The 19074-nt window shown below is 36.7% G+C and overlaps 1 protein-coding gene and 1 pseudogene across 1 annotated transcript in view; both read right to left on the bottom strand.

The window, feature by feature from the left end:
* DMD (dystrophin) overlaps nucleotides 1-19074 on the bottom strand; it is a 1845074-nt gene that overhangs the window by 1312348 nt on the left and 513652 nt on the right. The window lies entirely within an intron of this gene.
* LOC102737398 (RNA polymerase II elongation factor ELL2 pseudogene) lies at nucleotides 1535-17256 on the bottom strand (annotated as a pseudogene).

Genomic DNA, 19074 nt, shown 5'->3' with positions numbered 1-19074 from the left:
GCTTTTGCTTATAATTACATGAGGACTATGCCTTTCAATTTGTTTTTAGATTACTTCACTCACTCTTGTAACTGACACCAAAAAGGAAAGATACTAACAAGAAGTCTGAGACAGTTACCATACCACCATTTGAAATGTCTCCACGGCAAATGTAAGAGAGTGAAGACATAGATACAGAATTAAAGAGGATTTTGCATTGATGATACGCAAAATGGGTATCTTTCTTAGGTTTGAAAACACATCCTATAGAATAAAAGTCTGCCTACTAAGTAGAATACCTAAAGACTCTTCTTTGAAGCAATCCCGTGCAATTAGAATTGCTTAATGCCCCGATTGTAGAAGAAAATTGTTAGTGATTTAAATTACATCCACATGTAGACTCTAAAAATTTTTAAATATACAGCCTGTATATACACATGTGTGTACATATCTGTGCACACACACATAATCTTTACTTAAGTAAAAAAATACTTCTTACAAAGTATTTAAATTCACTCTCTCTCTCTCTCTAAACTATTCTAGTGAAAAAATTGTAATATTCCCTGAGTAGGGAATTTTTTTTTTTTTTTAAGATTTTATTTATTTGACAGAGAGCACAAGCAGAGGGAGAGAGAGGAAGAAGCAGGCTCCCTTGCTGAGCAAAGAGCCCGATGTGGGACTCGATCCCAGGACCCTGGGACCATGACCTGGGCTGAAGGCAGCCGCTTAACCGACTGAGCCACCCAGGCAACCCAAGTAGGGAATTTTTTTAATGTGTAACATAAACCAATTATCAACAGTATGTATGTATATATGTATGTATGTAAGTATGTATTTACAGGATGCTGGAGAAAAACATCTTTATTCAAGATACTACCAAAATTCTGGCAAACATTTCAAAAACAGATTGGCAAACATAGTGCTTTCCTTTTCAACTGGCAGCACTTTGAAAAGACAATATGATAAGACATCACAACTTGAATCAACATTAGTTCAAAATCCTTATATTTTTGAATTTTTGACTATATAACTTATGTTTCCATGTGATAAAACAAATGATAGCTTAAATCAACATCAATAGATAAACTCCATAAGATGAAAGTTTGTGCTGTTTGATGACTGATAATATGTTATGGTTAGATGTATCTGCTCTTTTTTTATATTCCTGGCTCCCAGGATGAAAAAGAAATCTTTAAATATCATTTTATGTATGTAAGTTTCTTTGCATATCTCTCTTCAAAAAATACTTTATAGGAGTATATAAGTAGGTTACCTAGATGTTTAATTTTATAATTTTGCACCAAAACTACAGACCTGTTACATTTTCTTTTTTTTTTTTTTTTTAGATTTTATTTATTTATGTGACAGAGAGAGACACAGCGAGAGAGGGAACTCAAGCAGGGGGAGTGGGAGAGGGAGAAGCAGGCTTCCCGTGAAGCAGGGAGCCAGATGTGGGGCTCGATCCCAGGACCCCGGGATCATGACCTGAGCCGAAGGCAGACGCTTAACCGACTGAGCCACCCAGGTGCCCCTCTGTTACATTTTCATAACACAATGATTTTGTCCAACATTAATAAAGCTGAAAAACCATTGAAATGGATATACTCTTGTCTCTCACAATACAAATAGCAATTTGCCAGAAAAAGAAACCCCTCCAGTAGTAACACTCATCAGTTGTTTAACCTCAGTGTTTGGTCTATTGAGAGTGGCAGCCTTTTTTCCTTCATGTACGCTCACATCCACACCACTCTGCACCATCACACACTGCACACATCCAGGTCGAGCACATGGATTCATATGCAAGGAGACCATAGTATGTTTCCTGTTGCTCTAGCCAAGTGCGAAGCGTGTAGCTAATGATTACCCACTCTAGGTACACAACTAGCAAATGCCTCAAGGCAACCATTGCAATGGGTGGTTAACTTGCTGAGTGGATTTACTGTTCTAGATCAAATCAGCCTGTATATACACATGTGTGTACATATCTGTGCACACACACATAATCTATGCACGTACACATACTCATACACTTTTCTATTTCTTAACCCTCCAAAGCAATGTTTTAATTTTTTTTGAACTCTGTGCAAATGTCTACATTTTCTACCATTTAAGGCAAAGAGTCTGCAATAAGAAAGGTCAGAAAATAGGCTTATGTTTATCCAAAAGCATTTCACCTTGCACATTACTGGGTTTTTTTAAACACACATAACTTTAAAGTGTGGACATTGAATCCCCAATATCTAAAAAAAAATCATTTCAGGGCGCCTGGGAGGTTCAGTTGGTTAAGCGTCCAGCTTTGGCTCAGGTCATGATCCCACGGTCCTGGGATCGAGTCCCACATCGGGCTCCTTGCTCAGCGGGGAGTCTGCTTCTCCCTCTGCCCCTCCCCCTGGTCATGCTCTCTCTCTCTCTCTTTCTCTCTCTCTCCCTCCCAAATAAATAAAATCTTAAAAAATCATTTCTAATGACAAACACAAGTTTTTAAGGAAAAAAGTTGAAGTACAGACACTGGAGCCCCAGTATTAAACAAACTTATTTCTATTGACAAACCTAAATCTTAGGGTGCAGTGGGAGGACCAGAAAATGCAGCTTCAAAATTGCAGGGAAGCAAAGTACAACAGGGAAAATAATAAATAACTCAAGTTTACTAACACTGAAACTTTCAACAAGCAAAATTTCATTTTTTAAAAAAATCTCATAGCAACTCATTTGGAATTTTAAATAAATAAGCTTAGGTTTATTCACAGCTTCTGGTCCAAGCCGAGGTCCCGTGCCATGAGTCTGCTTGCTCTCGTTCAAATTCACCGCTTAGTCTTCTGATGGGAGTCAGCTTGTTAGGAAGTTACTTGCATCTGTATTTTTGTTCATGAGAATTGGGACTGGACTGCTTGATCTTCTGATATTCTCATAAGACTTCTTCATGAACATTCTGATACTCTTTTGAGCCTGAAGAAAGCTGCCTTTGTTGTGTATCCAGTTTGATAAATCTTCCAGCTACAGTCTCCATCCTGGCATGCAAGGCCCTGTACTCATCATACTCAGCACTGAAGCCATCCTTGTCTCACAGGAGACAAGAGCAATATATTTTGTCAAATAATCTGGGAGTTCAATTGTTGAAGAAGGCTCAGTGGAGCCTCTTTAACTCCTTCAATGGAATCAGGACTGGAGTTATTCAGCTTGGCAATTTCCTCTTCTCTTTTAAGGTCCTCTTCCTTTTCTTCAGTTGTCTCAAGGTCGTGCATTTTAATTTGGCCCCATTTCCTTCTGTTTTTAGACTTTTTTGGACTTTTTCTGAGACACTGAATGGTCTTCCTCCACAGGCTTTGGACACTTCAGTAAAAGTGAACCAGAGTTAAGGTTTCCAGAGAAGTCCTGGAGGTATATTTGTCTTGCTAGTCCTGACAGATACTAGTGTTTTGACTAAAACTGTCAACAGGTAGGTCTTGAGTCCCCTGGCCTGCTGGAGTGCTAGGGGAAGTGGAGTTAGAATTTACGATCTGAGGAGGATTGGAGCTGGGCCGGTGAGTTGAAGGCGGCGGCGGAGGGGTAGGGCTGGCAGCGGCTGCAGGGGACAGCAGGAGGCCCGGAGCAGATTGTTCACTGGTGGGATTCAAGTGACCATTTAATGTTGGAGGCACTCGACCTGCTGGTGAGATATTCAAGTTTATTTATTCATTAAAGGATCAATGAAATCTGAATCTCAAAGCTGATTCTGAGAAGAAGCAGCATCTCTTCTAGAACATGCAGGAGATTCTGAATGGCCGGTGCTTGCAGCATTCTGAGACAGAATGAGTGTGCTAGAGAGCTCTGCCTAATGACCTTCTGTCTATTTCTGTCTATTTCACCATATCCGGGCCAGTCTCTTCGAAGCGCTTTTAAAACATAATCCTTTAAGGTATATGAGTGGTCTGTAGGATTCAGATTGGCTACCTGTTGCAGAATTGCTCCGAGGGAGCTCCCTTTTTTTTGACCAACACCGTGTTTCTGCAGCGGAGCCGGCAGCTTGGGTTTTCTGTAGGCCTTCGGAGCCAGTAAGTGAATTACCCTGTCCCTATGTCGCCGCTGAAAAACACTGCGGCTGCCATGTGTCTTTTGAATCATATGTGCAAGGTTTGTGGGGGTTGACCCCTTCCTCTCAGGCACTACATCTGAAACAGCTTGAGGTGCTTTATAAATCTGCACTCTTGTTCCTCCATAGGGACCCCCTGTTTGATGACTTCTGTGCTTCGGTCATGGGATTTCTCTGCCTGGCTCATTCTTCCTTATGTCATCTCATACGAGTCGTTTGGGGCACCTGCTGTACCTTGATTGTGTATAAATCCCGGGCAATTAAGCTGGGAGGCTCCAGAGCTAGAGAACGTTGGCTGCATTCAGTCAAAGCGGCCCCGAGAGTGGTCTTCACCCACATTTGACCAATAGAAGTTAAAGGCATACACTTCATTGAGAGGCTACATGTTAACTAACTAGCATTTAAATGAAAACTTGAAATAAAAAGAAGTTATGGGCTGAAACATCTCTTTTTTTTTTTGCATCTATACTTTTATTTGGAAACATTTATATCTTAATGAGAGATGTTAGTTGAAGGATGCATTACAGTGTTATACACACTGTAGTTTCAGTGAGTTAAGAATACAACTATTCCCATATGATAGAAGTATCTCAAAATAGAGATATGTTTTATTTTGTATAGAATTAGGGCTACAAAAAATGTAACTCATATTTTTTACAAATGTATTTGGTATCTAAAATAATAAGCCTTGTCATAATTTCTAGCATACTTGATGCTACATGTTTGGATTGATCCACCTAGAACATATTAAAATATGACTCAAAAAATACAAATGTAATTAGCATCATGAAAAAATCCACCTATTTCTAAGAGGCTTGAAGACCCACCCAATTTCTTAAAAATTGTCAAGCCTACCATCCTTTCAAAAAGGGAGTACCATGCATGAGTCAGGAGTAGGCAATAAACATTTTACTAACAACAGTATGAAAATGATCATGTACTCATATGCATCTTAGTCACAAGTGAGTTTTCAGTTTTTCTTCAGAAATGTCAATAAAAACGTTATTGTTTTCAACATAATGTAACGATTTTCATACTTTTTATAGTTTCACTCTCTACTCCTTTCGAATGATGTTAGTTTGTGGCAGAAGCCATAGCACTGAAATAATAATGCAAGATAATCAAAGGAAACGTGCTAACATAAACCAATGAATTCAACAATATTAGCCATTTAATTATTACAATGAAGTATTTGGGATTTTTTTCTGAAACATATTAGAAGCTCTTTAAGTGAACTTCCTAGTGACCATGTCAGTACACATCAGGTAAAATGGTATGTAACATATCTGTGAATGGATTAGTTGTGAAAAAAGTTAGCTTCAGAGAAAATCTTACCTTATAGCCATAAAGTATACTATCTGCCTGATTTGAGGATAAGGATATAAAAGGCCAAACTGTGGGATGTTTATTGCATCCCTTTGACCCCAGTGGAGATGGGAGTCAAGCACGGGAGAGACACACTCAAACTGAAGCACCATCTTCATAAATAAAGGGAAATGTACTGAGACTTCTAAATAAATATAGCATCATCTCCCAACTGAAGTAGCATCTTAGGGTTATAATCTCATAGATTGATGATTACAATTTATTAATTTTAGTAGGACATCCTATTAAATAAATCCAAATAAAGACCTCCATACACTAGATTCCTTAAGGTTGTTAATTTTATAGAAATTCCAAAATATACTAATGTGATACACTTTGCACTGTAGTTTTTTTCCCACTATATGAATGAGTCACAAAAAACTAATAATACTCTTCTAGATACATTGTCAATCTATTAAGAAAACTGTTTTAAGAAGGGCCTTTGGTATTCTAATAATAATAGATAATTTTGATAATTCATTAAAGGCTTATAACTCAGCCAATCCAATATTTAATTTAACTTGCAGTTAATGAAAGTCTTTAATGCATTCATTCATCCACCATGAATCTGTCTAAACAACAAGTACTTATTGAACACACACTGTGTGTCAAAAATGAACAGAAAAAAATAAGTTATGGGCTGGTTATGCTGCTGTAAACACTGGGGTGTATATGCCACTTCGAATCAGTATTTTTGTGTGCCTTGGGTAAATACCTAGTAGTGCAATTGCTGGGTCATAGGGCAGTTCTATTTTTAACTTTTGAGGAACCTCCATACTGTTTTTCAGAGTGGCTGCACCAGCTTGCATTCCCACCAACACTGTTACCTTTCTCCACATCCTCGCCAACATCTGTTGTCTCTTACGTTGTTAATTTAGCTGTTCTGACAGGTGTGAGGTAGCATCTCAACGTAGTTTTGATTTGTATTTCCTTGATGCCGAGTGATGTTGAGCATTTTTTCGTGTCTCTTGGCCATTTGTATGTCTTCTTTGGAGAAATGTCTGTCCATGCCTGCTACCCATTTCTTGATTGGATTATTTGTTCTTTGGGTGTTGAGTTTGATAAGTTCTTTATAGATTGTGGCTACTAACCCTGTATCAGATGTGTCATTTGCAAACGTCTCCCATTCCATAGGTTACCTTTTAGTTTTATTGATTGTTTCCTTTGCTGTGCAGAAGCTTTTTATCTTGACAAAGTCCCAATAGTTCATTTTGCTTTTGTTTCCCTGGCCCCCAGAAACGTGTGTAGTAAGAAACTGCTATGGCCAAGGTCAAAGAGGTTGCTGCCTATGTTCTCCTCTAGGATTTTGATGGTTTCCTGTTTCACATTTAGGTCTCAGCCATCAAGAAGAATGAAATCTTGCCTTTTGCAATGATGTGGATGGAGCTAGAGTGTATTATGCTAAGCAAAATAAGTCCATCAAAGACAAATACCATATGATTTCACTCATATGTGAGATTTAAGAAACAAAACAGATGAATGTATGGGGAAGGGGAAAAAAGAGAGAGAGGGAAGCAAACCACAAGAGCTTCTTAACTATAGAGAATAAACTGAGGGTTGAGGCAGGGAGGTGGGTGGGGGGTGGGCTAAATGGATGATGGGCATTAAGGGGGGCACTTGTTGTGATTACCACTGGGTGTTAGAGGTAAGTGATGAATCACTAAATTCTACACCTGAAACCAATTTTACCATACATGTTAACTAACTAGCATTTAAATGAAAACTTGAAATAAAAAGAAGTTATGGGCTGAATCATGTATCCTTTTTTTTTTGAATCTATACTTTTATTTAGAAACATTTATATCTTAATGAGAGGTATTAGCTGAAGGATGCATTACAGTGTTATACACACTGTAGTTTCAGTGAGTTAAGAATACAACTATTCCCATATGATTGTACACACACATTTACAAAGACTTATATCTTAATGAAAGAAGATGTTAGTTGAAGGACATATAATATGCATTGTAGTTTCAATGAGTTCAGCACAGAACTATTCCAATATGTATCTACAGCTATGTTTTGAAACATTTATATCTTTTTCTAAGTTTTTATTTAAATTCTAGTTAGTTAACATACAGTGTAATATTAGTTTCTAGTGTACATATAGTGATTCAACACTTCCATACATCACCCTGTGCTCACAACAACAACAAGAGCACTCCTTAATCCCCATCACATATTACACCCATTCCCCCACTCCCCTCCCCTCTGGTAATCATAGGTTTGTTCTCTACAGTTAAGAGTCTGTTTCTTAGTTTGCCTCTCTCAATTTTTCCCCTATGATCATTTGCTTTGTTTTTTAAATTCCACATATGAGTGAAATCATATCTTTTTGTGATGGACTTATTTCACTTAACATAATATTCACTAGCTCCATCCATGTCATTGCAAATGGCAAGATTTTATTATTTTTGGTGGTTAAGTAATATTCCATTGTGTATGTGTGTGTGTGTGTCTGTGTGTCTGTGTGTGTGTGTGTGTGTGTTTATACCCCACATCTTCTTTATCTATTCTTCATTCAATGGACGTTTGAACTGTGTCTCCTTAAAATTCATATGTTGAAGGGGCGCCTGGGTGGCTCAGTCAGTTAAGTGTCTGCCTTCAGCTTGGGTCATGATCCCAGGGTTCTGGGATCAAGTCCCGCATCAGGCTCCTTGCTCAATGGGGAGTCTGCTTTTCCCTCTGCCTGCTGCTCCCCCTGCTTATGTTCTCTCTCTCTCTCTTAAATAGATAGATAGATAGATAAAATCTTTAAAAAATTTTCATATGCTGAAGCTCTATCCCCCTCTACTACAGAATGTGACTGTATTAGGTGACAGGGCCTTTATAGATATGACCTTTACATAGGGATTTTAAGTTAAAATGAGGCTGATCTAATTTAATCTGACAGGTATCCTTAAAAGAAGAGGAAATCTGGACCCACAGAAAGACATGAGGGACATGTGGGCACATAGGAGAGATCATGTGAGGACACAGTGAGAAGACAGCCATCTGCAAACCCAGGAGAAAGGCCCCAGAAGGAACCAAACCTGCCAATACCTTGATCTTGGACTTCAAGCCTCCAGAACTGTGAGGAAAACAATTTCTGTTATCTAGGTTACCCAGTCTTTGGTATTTTGTTATGGCAGCCCTAACAAACTAACACAAAAGACATATTTAAGAGGGACTGATTCCATAGCATTACAAAATAGCTCACAAAACTAAAGTTGTTGAAAGTAAAGATGTATTTATTACAGTGGGAAAATTTTAGAAAATGCATTACAATTACTAGAGTAAAATTATTAAAAATTATTTAAATAGAAGAGATTTTTAATAATTTATTGTGATTCAACTTCCCAAATATATAAACACTATCACTCTGTAATTTTGTGTTTTATGTGGGGAAGACACAAATATCTTGAGCTAAACAACTTAGATTTAAGTGTTAGGTCAGTCAATTGCTTGGATTACCAACACGTGTATGTCTTCTCAAATTACAAAAATAAAAACTTTTTTTAAAGATTTATTTATTTATTTTAGAGAGAGAGAGAAGAAAGAGAGAGTGAGTGGGGGCAGGGGTGGGGAAGAGCAGAGCATGAGGGACAAGCAGACTCCCTGCTGAGCGCAGAGCCTGACACACAAGGCTCAATCTCATGACCCTGAGATCATGACCTGAGCCGAAATCAAGAGTTGGACACTCAACCAACTGAGCCACCCAAGTGCCCCAAGGAAAAAAAATTAAACACGACATTCTTTTGTAATGATTTGGGCAATTCTTTGACGGTTTTTTTTTTAATATTATTATCCCACCTCCCAAACAAAATCAAGTGACTTTCTGGAAATTCATGGCTAAATCATTTCCTTTCTCTCAAAGACAATAATCATACCAACCCCTGAAAGAACTGCTACAAATATTAAGCAAGATTATATATTGGAAAGCAGTTTTAATTTGAACTGAGTTATGTAAGTGTTAATAGTTATTTACATTTTGTTTGATCATTGTGTTTATTTCAAATCTTCCAAGACCCAGCAAGGGTCATCTATTTTACTCTACTCACTCTAGAAAGGTACTTACTAAATCTTCACAAGTAGTTGTTTTTACTTCAAATATATTCTTCTTTAAAGATTTCCAACACAAGAGAGCATACCTATCCTTTATTAACACATTCCACTGGTTAAACCTATCTTACTCTCAGAAAACACTCAATGAACTGAATCTAAGTCACTTCTGTTATAATGTGGGCAGGATGCTTTTTACTCACCTCAGTAAAATTAGATAAGTGAATTAGAAATTGCTTGCTCATATGCTGTACATGTCTGCCCACAGGTAGATTTTTGTAATGCCGTATGCACAAATATAAATAGATGTACACAGTGCTTGAATTTATGGATTTATCTGGTTGTTCCTTAGATATATTGGCCCTAATTTGAATTACAAAGAATAGAACTAAGCAATTGGAAGATTATCAGTCAGCTCTATAATCACTCAAAGATGCTGGTTCCTATCATTGCCTAAAGGGATGTAACAAGTCTAAGAGATTGGATCGAATGGGATTGACAGAAAGCTAAATAATTTTTTTAAAGAATCACTGCAGGGGCGCCTGGGTGGCTCAGTCGTTAAGCGTCTGCCTTCGGCTCAGGTCATGATTCCAGGTCCTGGGATCGAGCCCTGCATCGGGCTCCCTGCTCCGCGGGAAGCCTACTTCTCCCTCTCCCACTCCCCCTGCTTGTGTTCCCTCTCTCGCTGTGTCTCTCTCTCTGTCAAATAAATAAATAAAATCTTAAAAAAAAAAAAATAAAGAATCACTGCATTAGGATTAGAAACCTCTAGAGAAAAAAGTATTTCTCTGAGTTTCCATTTAAGTATATGAATCCTTTGAGCTTTTAGAAGTAATGCATATTTTTGTAAAGCTATGAAAACAGTATGTACATAAATGAAAATGAATTATAACATCTCATGAAGTGATAAGAAGAAATTAATTTTTATTTATGTTCTCATTCTATGTCAGTAGTAAGAGAAGCTAAATGTCAGTTTACTTACTCTAACACACTTTCATGGGCTAAATCACAACTCCACTATCATCTGTGCTTAGATCTGCAGTGGGGGAGCTTTCCCCCTCCCATTTAATTTATATCCCATATCGTTATACACGCCAAGGACATTTCTCATCTGAATTCCTTTGTTTAGTTGAGTTGGTTTTTCAAAGCAAAAGTGAAAACTGGCTATCAGAGGAACATTTGGGTAAAGGCAACTGAGGAAAATTTGACAAGCCTGGAAAGTAAAACTTAAGTATCTTGACCCTTGAATTTATTGAGGCCAAGGATAGAATGTGAGAGCTGAACTGTGCCCATCAAGATCGGCATGAAGAGATAAAGCGGTCCCAGGAGTCTGTCTACTAAGAAAGGAACATAGACCACACAACACAGCAGCAACTGGGATTTATGAGAAAGGGAGACACCAGAGAGCCCATCTCATTTTATTTTAGTTTCAGACCCTGGGATATATTCCCCAGCTAAATGACTTTTATGTGTAATGAGGCTTCTGAAAATTAACATTTTTTATTTTTCTTCCCTACTTAATAAACACAGCAGAGTTAAAAAGGATAAGCAACTTCACCTTACCTATGGCAACGTGGAAATAACAGCAAGTAACTCATCGAAAGATATGAACTAATACCCATCATGAGGCTAGAAATGGGGCAGAGTACTACTGACTACTGTTTAGCCAACTCTATGATTCTCTTCTCAATTTTACATTCTTCCACAAACTGCTAACCAAAGCAGCATATTATAAAATGGCACGCCTTATATCTTCACTGTCTAACATACGATCCAGGGTGGAAAAATGTGTCCGATGTACTGGGAAACACTTATTGTAGGTTTCTCTGAAATTCTCATTCTTACTCCTGTTTAAATGATCCTGTAGTACTTCCTGACCAAACTCAAGGAACCTGTGAAGGTACACTTGCCACTTCTAAAGGTGCAGTTTACAGGTGACCCGGACACGGAGAAGAGTTAGTAGCTTATCTAAGGCCACAGAGGCTTGTCTAAGGCCACAGAGGCCACAGGATTGAGTTTCTGGGATCTGACCTCAGATCCAGCTGGCTACAAGCCTGTGTTCTTTCATGATGTCATTTACTCAGCAGAACATGCAACATTCAATATGCCTTGTAATGCATGCTCCAGAACCTAGTGAGACGTACAGATGCTGAATCCTTTTTGAGTATTTTCATATTTAATTTTGGCAGAACTTTGACTAGACTTAACCACACATTTTATCTAACCTACTTAACAAGGATTTGAAGCCTAATGTTATAATTTCATCTAAGAACATTTTTGACATTTTACCTCCCTATTTGTTTAAAGTATTTTTTTTAAGATTTTATTTATTTATTTGACAGAGAGAGACACAGTGAGAGAGGGAACACAAGCAAGGGGAGTGGGAGAGGGAGAAGCAGGCTTCCTGCCGAGCAGGGAGCCCGATGTGGGGCTCAATCCCAGGACCTGGAATCATGACCTGAGCTGAAGGCAGACGCTTAACGACTGAGCCACCCAGGCGCCCCTGTTTAAAGTATTTTTAAAAATCAGAAAATACTTACACTCCCAGATCAATAACATGTGCTCTTTCACAAAGTCATTTTTCAAAGGTAAATATGACTGTCTGATTCGTTAATGAAATTTTGTCTTGGTGATTATGCTAAAAACATAGTAAGATTTTTAACTTGAAGAAGCATGTTCCCTTGTGCCATTACAGTCAGATCCATATATTATTTCTGAGTTTATAAAGTGCTAATGAATAAAGCCAGAAAGGCCGAGTTGTTGATGCATTATTTGTAGGCTATTATTTAATGTTCTGTGGCAGCTTAATAAACTCTGTACTCTCCAGCTCCCAACAGTCTATTCAATTGGGATACCAGGAAATAAAGAGGAGGAGTCCTAAGGAGCATTCCAGCATGAGAGTATCCTTTCCAGTGTCCACTGGATTCCTAGGCATTCTTTGGTAATTTAAGGTTTTACTGTTCCTGACTGTTTTATGCCTTACGGTCTCTGGACTTCTTGAGGGGGGTTTCCTTACCGTTGTGCTTAATGCAATATATGAATTTCACACAGTATACAAATGTCTCAAAGCTCAATAACACCTCTGTAGTTATTGATACAGGGATTTTCTCCTAAGTATTGTCTTAGAACCTTTTTTTTTTCTTTCTTCTTCATTAAATACCTGCCTACCAGTCATTTATGGCAACAAGAGAGCTATTTATGATAAATCTGAAGAGCCACAGGAGGTGAGAATCATATGTGAAGTCCTGTCTTCTCCACCTCAAATTCTAGATCTTTACTACTTACAATGGGCATTAATCGTATAGCAGCATCTCTGAATCTGCTCACCTCGTACACATCTCCAGGCCTGAAGTACAGATTGCCTGGATTCTTGTTCCAGTTCTACTGTTGCCCAACTCAGTAATATCTCTCCACAAACACTTAATCTTGTTATGGTTTAGATTTCCACTAGTGAACAGGAGATACTAGTATCTGGTCTGGTAGCCTCCTAGCCAGGTCAACAAATGTGAAAATGCTCTGAAAATGGTGATAAATTATTGAGATACAAGTATCTCAACTTTAGAGCTTAGTTGGTGGAAAATTAGTTTTTGTTTCCAGATGTGGTAAGTCTGGATATAATACAGAATATAATACAGGATATAGAAAAACATTTCAACATGACACTAAAACGACTAGTTTTTCATATTTTACCTACAGTCTGTTATGGCTTATATTTTATACAAGAGTTGAAAATCTTTGACTTTTAAATTCTAAAACAGGAACATAATCCATTATATGTCTTATTTGTAATCAAGTGAGTGGAAAACAGATATCCCTCTATGCCTCATTCTAACTCTATGCACTGAACTAGTCCATCTATAAGAAATCACAAATTCTAAGGTGTATGCACAATAAAATGTACAAAATAATCTAGGTATAAGAGAATAGGGAATAATGGGGATTGTAGCTAATTGGAGAGCTCCTGCTAAAGGTGGCAGAGCTATTTAATTCTTACTGAGGTTAATAGACAGGAGAACAGGCAAAGGATCACCAGATCAGTGGCTTTTTCTACAGACGTTAGACATTTATAGTTTCATATTACATTTCCTAAACTTCAAACATTGATAACTAATAAAAACATTATTAAATACCATGTGGACTAAACAGAACTTTATTTGAATATACTTGTAACTTTATTTTATTTTTTTAAAAGATTTTATTTATTTGAGAGAGTGAGTGAGAGAGAGAGAGCACAGGAGCAGGGGGAGAGGGAAAGGCAGAGGGAGAAGCAGGCTCCCCGCTGAGCAGGGAGCCCGACACGGGGCTCGATCCCAGGACCCTGGATTATGACCTGAACCGAAGGCAGACACTTAACCGAATGAACCACCCAGGCATCCCCGAATATACTTGTAATTTTAGAGGCAAAACACAAATTCCTAGAAAGACACAAACTACTCAAACTGACACCAAAAAAAAAAAAAAAAAAAATGGAAAATGGAGAAGAAACGGGAAGGTGGAAATGAAAAATGGAAAGTCTTATTTAACTATATTTAAGTTTTCATTTAAAACTTCTCCAATAAAGAAAGTTCTAGGCACAAATGGCAAGTTCCGAAGCCTGCACAATCAAGCACTTAAACCTAGCAACAACCTATGACAAGGAAAACAACAGGCCAATCTCTCTCATGGACCCAATGGGAAAATTCTAAATCAAAGGTTAGCAAATGGTAGCAAAGAAATCTAGCAACAAATAAAAAAGATTATACATATCATCATCTATGTTTGGCTTACATCAGGAATGCAAGGTTATTTTAGCTCTAGAAAATGAAGCAGTGTGATTTTACATATTAAGAGAATAAAGAAGAAACTAATATGATCATTTCAAGTGATCCTGAAAAAAATATTTGCTAAAATTCAGCACCCAGTAATGATGAAGCCTTTTAGAACATTAGGAATAAAAATCATCTACAACAAACCTATAAGAGATATCATACTTTATGGTGATTTACTAGAAGCCTCACCTCTGAGACCTAAAATGAGAAACAGATCAACAATAATCTCATTGTACTAGAGCATACAGCACAATAAGGCAAGAAAGACTGATTAAATGAACAATGATTGGAAAGGGAGAAGCAAAACAGTAATTACAAACAACCTGTATACATACATCTGAGTGATGCGACAGATAAACTATTCAAATTATAAGTAAATTTAGCAATGATCTCTGGATACAAAGCCAAGGAATAAAAATCAAGGAGTATTTCTCCCTATAAGCAAAAGACAAATAGAAAATGAAATTTTGAAAAGATACCATTTACAGCAACAGCAAAAATAACGAAAAATATCAATTAAGGAATAAATCTCATAAAAAGTCTAAGACCCACTATCCTGGAAACCATAAACCATTATTGGGAGAAAATAAAGGCCTAAATAAATCAAAGGCTATTCCATATTCATGAACTGAAAAACTTTACATAATAAAGATATTAGTTCACCACAAATTAATCTATATAGTCAATAAACCCCAATTAAGATCATAGCAGGATGGGGGGGGCAGACATGGAAATGTGAATAAACAAAAATAGCCAAGTTAATCTTTTAAAAGGAGAAAACAAATGTGACAGGTTTACATTAACTAAGAGTTTCCTTCAGCTTGACTAAACTTTGGCTATAGGCCCCTTCCTCTTCTTAGAGCACTTACTTTAGGGAATTGGCAATTGTAAATTTTTCTCTGCTCCTTTGAGATGTAAATCTTCTACAACCCAAGAATGTCTTTCTCAAGGACCTGAAAGCCATCCCTTTGAAATGAAATTATCAAGAAAGATAGTGCCCCTGTGTCCCAAACTCTGAGAGGGTAGGAGCCTAATTCTGATAAGGGACAATTAAGCAAACAGAGACAGCATAACCACATTGACTACCCAACCTCACAAAGGTCCTCCAGTACTTTTATGTCAGCTCGTTCCAGCACTTACAAACTCGTCTGCATTTTGTTCAGGGGAACTGAGTTAAATCTCTTCCCTATTACAATAGTCTTGATCCCTAATTGAAATAGTCTTGAATAAATTCCTCCTTGCCCATTGTACCAACTGGTTCAATTTTTCTTGTACAATACTACCAGATGTCAAAATTTATCATAAAGCCATAGTAATTAAAACAATGTGGTATTGTCATAATTACAGGGATATGTACAAATGAAACTTGATTGGAGTCTATAAAGTGACCCATATATGTATAAGCATTTTATTAAAAGTGACAATGCAGAACATTAAGAATGGTCTTTGAATAAATCATGTTATTTTAGTTTGATCTAAATGGGAAGAAAATGGACATTCATTCCTTCCTCACACCAGAAATACTAGGTGGATTGTAATATGAAAGGTAAAGCAATTAAGTCTCTATATGACAATCCAGGAGAATATATTTTGGGTCACAGAGTAGAGAATTTTATTTTTAAACTCAGAACAAAAATACACTAACCATAACAGAAAATACTTAAGTAGAGTATATTGAACTTAAAACTTCTGTTTATTAAAAAAGATATCATTAAAAAGTAAAAGGGCAAGGCACCTAGTAAAAGCAAAAAAAAAAAAAAAAGAAGAAGAAGAAAGAAAAAAAGAAATTGTAACCTAGATATCAACAAAGGATTAAAATCCTGAATACATATTTTAAATAACTACAAGTCACTAAGAGAAATACACATAATCCAACAAACAGGCATTTCAAAAAAAAAATAGATATTTCAAATAGCTAATGAAACAACTGTCATTATGTTTTTAATCTTATAAGTCATCACTACATGCAAATGTTCACAAGAAATGCCATTATAAAACCATCATCAAGGCTCACATTAACAATCTGACAATATCAAGTACTGACGAGGATGTGAAACAATTTGTACCTTTATCCACTACTGATGTGAGTATAAATTTATGCATCAACTTTGTAAAACTCTTTTGTAGTGCCTATAAAGCTAAATATGCATATACCCAGTAATCCAGCAATTGCAATCTTAGGTATATACTCAATACAAAAGCATACATATATTCATGAAAATATATGTACAATTATGTTCACAGCAGTGTTATTCATAATGATCCCAAACTGGAACCAGCCCAAATTTTCTGAACAGTAGAATATATAATTAAATTGTATATTCACAAGAAGGAATACTATTCAGCCATGAAAATTAATGAACAAACGTGATATGCATCATGGATGCAACTCACAAACACATCATTGAGTGAAAAAAAGGCAGTTACAAAACTATATATTATGCAATTGCATTTACATTAGGTTAAAAATAAAACTATTCTGAGGCATTATAAATCAGGATAAAGGTTAACTTTGAGGAAGTGTGAAAAGTTTATGACTATGATAGGGTTTGATAGGATTGTCTCAATTGTTGGCAACATACTATCTTTTTATTTGATGTGGAACTACAGGTATGTTACCTTTGTGATGTCTTGACCTAAAATTATGATTTGTGTACTTTTCTGGGTGCTCTGATCAAAAAAAAGTTTTTAAGTGTGCCATAATATGAAAGTTAGGGGTTTTTTAGAGCCCATAAAGGCCGGAATTCTCTTTAGACCATATTAGAATTGTATTCATAAAGAATGTCATCATTTCAATATATTCATATATATACACTTATATTCATAAAAATATTATTCTATTATACTTGCATATATTTCCCCTGTACTAATTTTCTCAAAATCACATAGTAATTTTCTTCTGTGAAATTGAGAGATTAGGAGAAATCACACAGATCTGGATACCAGTCCCAGCTCTGCCACCTGAAAGCTGCGTGAACTTGGATTTAACTCCATTATGCATTGACTTTTTCATTTGTGAAATAGGGAGAGTATTACATACAAAGTATATAAAATTTTTGGAAAATGAGCGCACAAAAGTGTTAATAATTATAATTATCGTTTCATGGGCAACAATTGTTGACACTTGGCTTAGTGAAATTATTTCCATTAGATTTAAAATTTTTTTAAATATGCTTTTTATTCACCAAGTATAGAATTAGGAACTAGAGAGAAACATAAAAAATATTTTCATCCATATTCTTCTTCATAAATAATCTCTATTTCTCAGTTCTACAGTCTTTAACATTCCCTAGACTTTTTCCCTCCCCAAATTATCCCAAAGGTATATACTATAAGTACTTTTAATTGCATTCCCCATTTTCAAGCCATGATAGAGAAGAGGACATTAGAGCCTTTCTGACCAGCTACCTTTTAGCAGACTATTTTCCTTCCAAACAACAGAGACATAATTATGATATGAAGTGGCTCAAAAAGGGAGTTGTCATGTAGAAATAACAGCCTTACGGAGAAAAAAAATTGAACTGAGTTTTCTACATAAAGTAGTTTTCAAAGCAGACGACAAACATGACTATTCTGAGTAACAGGAATAGCATATACAAAGACAGTGACATAGTATCAGAAATGGCTTATAGAAATAGAACATAGGGGCGCCTGGGTGGCTTAGATGGTTAAGCGTCTGCCTTCGGCTCAGGTCATGATCTCAGGGTCCTGGGATCGAGTCCCGCATTGGGCTCCCTGCTCCTTGGGAGCCTGCTTCTCGCTCTGCCTCTCTCTCTCTCTCTCATGAATAAATAAATAAAATCTTAAAAAAAAAAAAAAAGAAATAGAACATAGGTTAGGGGATATGTGGGAGCTAAGAGAAGACACGTATTGAGAGACAGGTAGGGGTCAGGCAGTAAAAATCTTTGCAGGCCTAAGTGATCAGACTCTGTAGAGAATGGAAAGCAACTAAGGATTTTAAGCAGAGGAGAAACTGTAATAAACGGCTTTTGAGAGCTCACACCGACTTTAATGCAGAAATTGGATTAAAGAGAGGTAAAAGTTCAGGCAAGGACTTTACCTAGAGTAAATCGGGACAGGAACAAAGATGAAACAATGAATATGAGAGACAATGAACAAATTCTGTGACTGATGACATGCAGAGGGCTCACAGGGAAAGGAAAGGGAGGAGTCGGGAATGATTCCAGGTTTCTGTTACAGGTGTCATGGTGAATGGCTGCGTAGTAACAAAAATGGGGAAGTCAGCAAAGGAAGCGAGTTTAGAAGGAAGTAGGGCACAAGGAGTTAAGTTTCACCTTGTTGAGCCTGAGATGCATTTTGGACTTCAAGTTCGATATATCCAGAAGAACATGGGATAGAATAAATTGGGCTCAGGAAAGAAATCTGGGCAGAGGCTATCCAGGCTTATCAGCTTCAGCTTATTTTTGATACAATCTTCTGAAGAAACAGAGAGAAAAGCCTTCCTCTTTCTACAAGACAATACATGTCCCTTATCTCTGCGTAGGTTTTTCTTGAAATTAAAGAATCCCTGCTTCTGTAAACATTCTTTACATGCCACCATCCTGTTAAAATCTGGCTAAAATGCTAAAATACAAAGTGTATTCAAACCAACACAGAATCTAATTATTGGTCCTCGTAATCTAGACACTACATCATGTCCAGGATTGCATTAATTTACTAAGAATCTATATCATTTGCTTTCATTTACTATTAATCATATACACATATATATCCATTCATTAGAGAAAATGTAAATGTACATAAATGTAAATATATATACATATATACACATTTGTGTACAGTTATATACAT

The sequence above is a fragment of the Leptonychotes weddellii genome, chromosome X (genome assembly GCF_054177405.1).
Source record: "Leptonychotes weddellii isolate Sample4059 chromosome X, ASM5417740v2, whole genome shotgun sequence".
In the NCBI taxonomy this organism is placed as follows: domain Eukaryota; kingdom Metazoa; phylum Chordata; class Mammalia; order Carnivora; family Phocidae; genus Leptonychotes; species Leptonychotes weddellii.
Note: the sequence above shows the minus strand (reverse complement) of the source record. Positions and strands in the feature narration are given on the sequence as shown.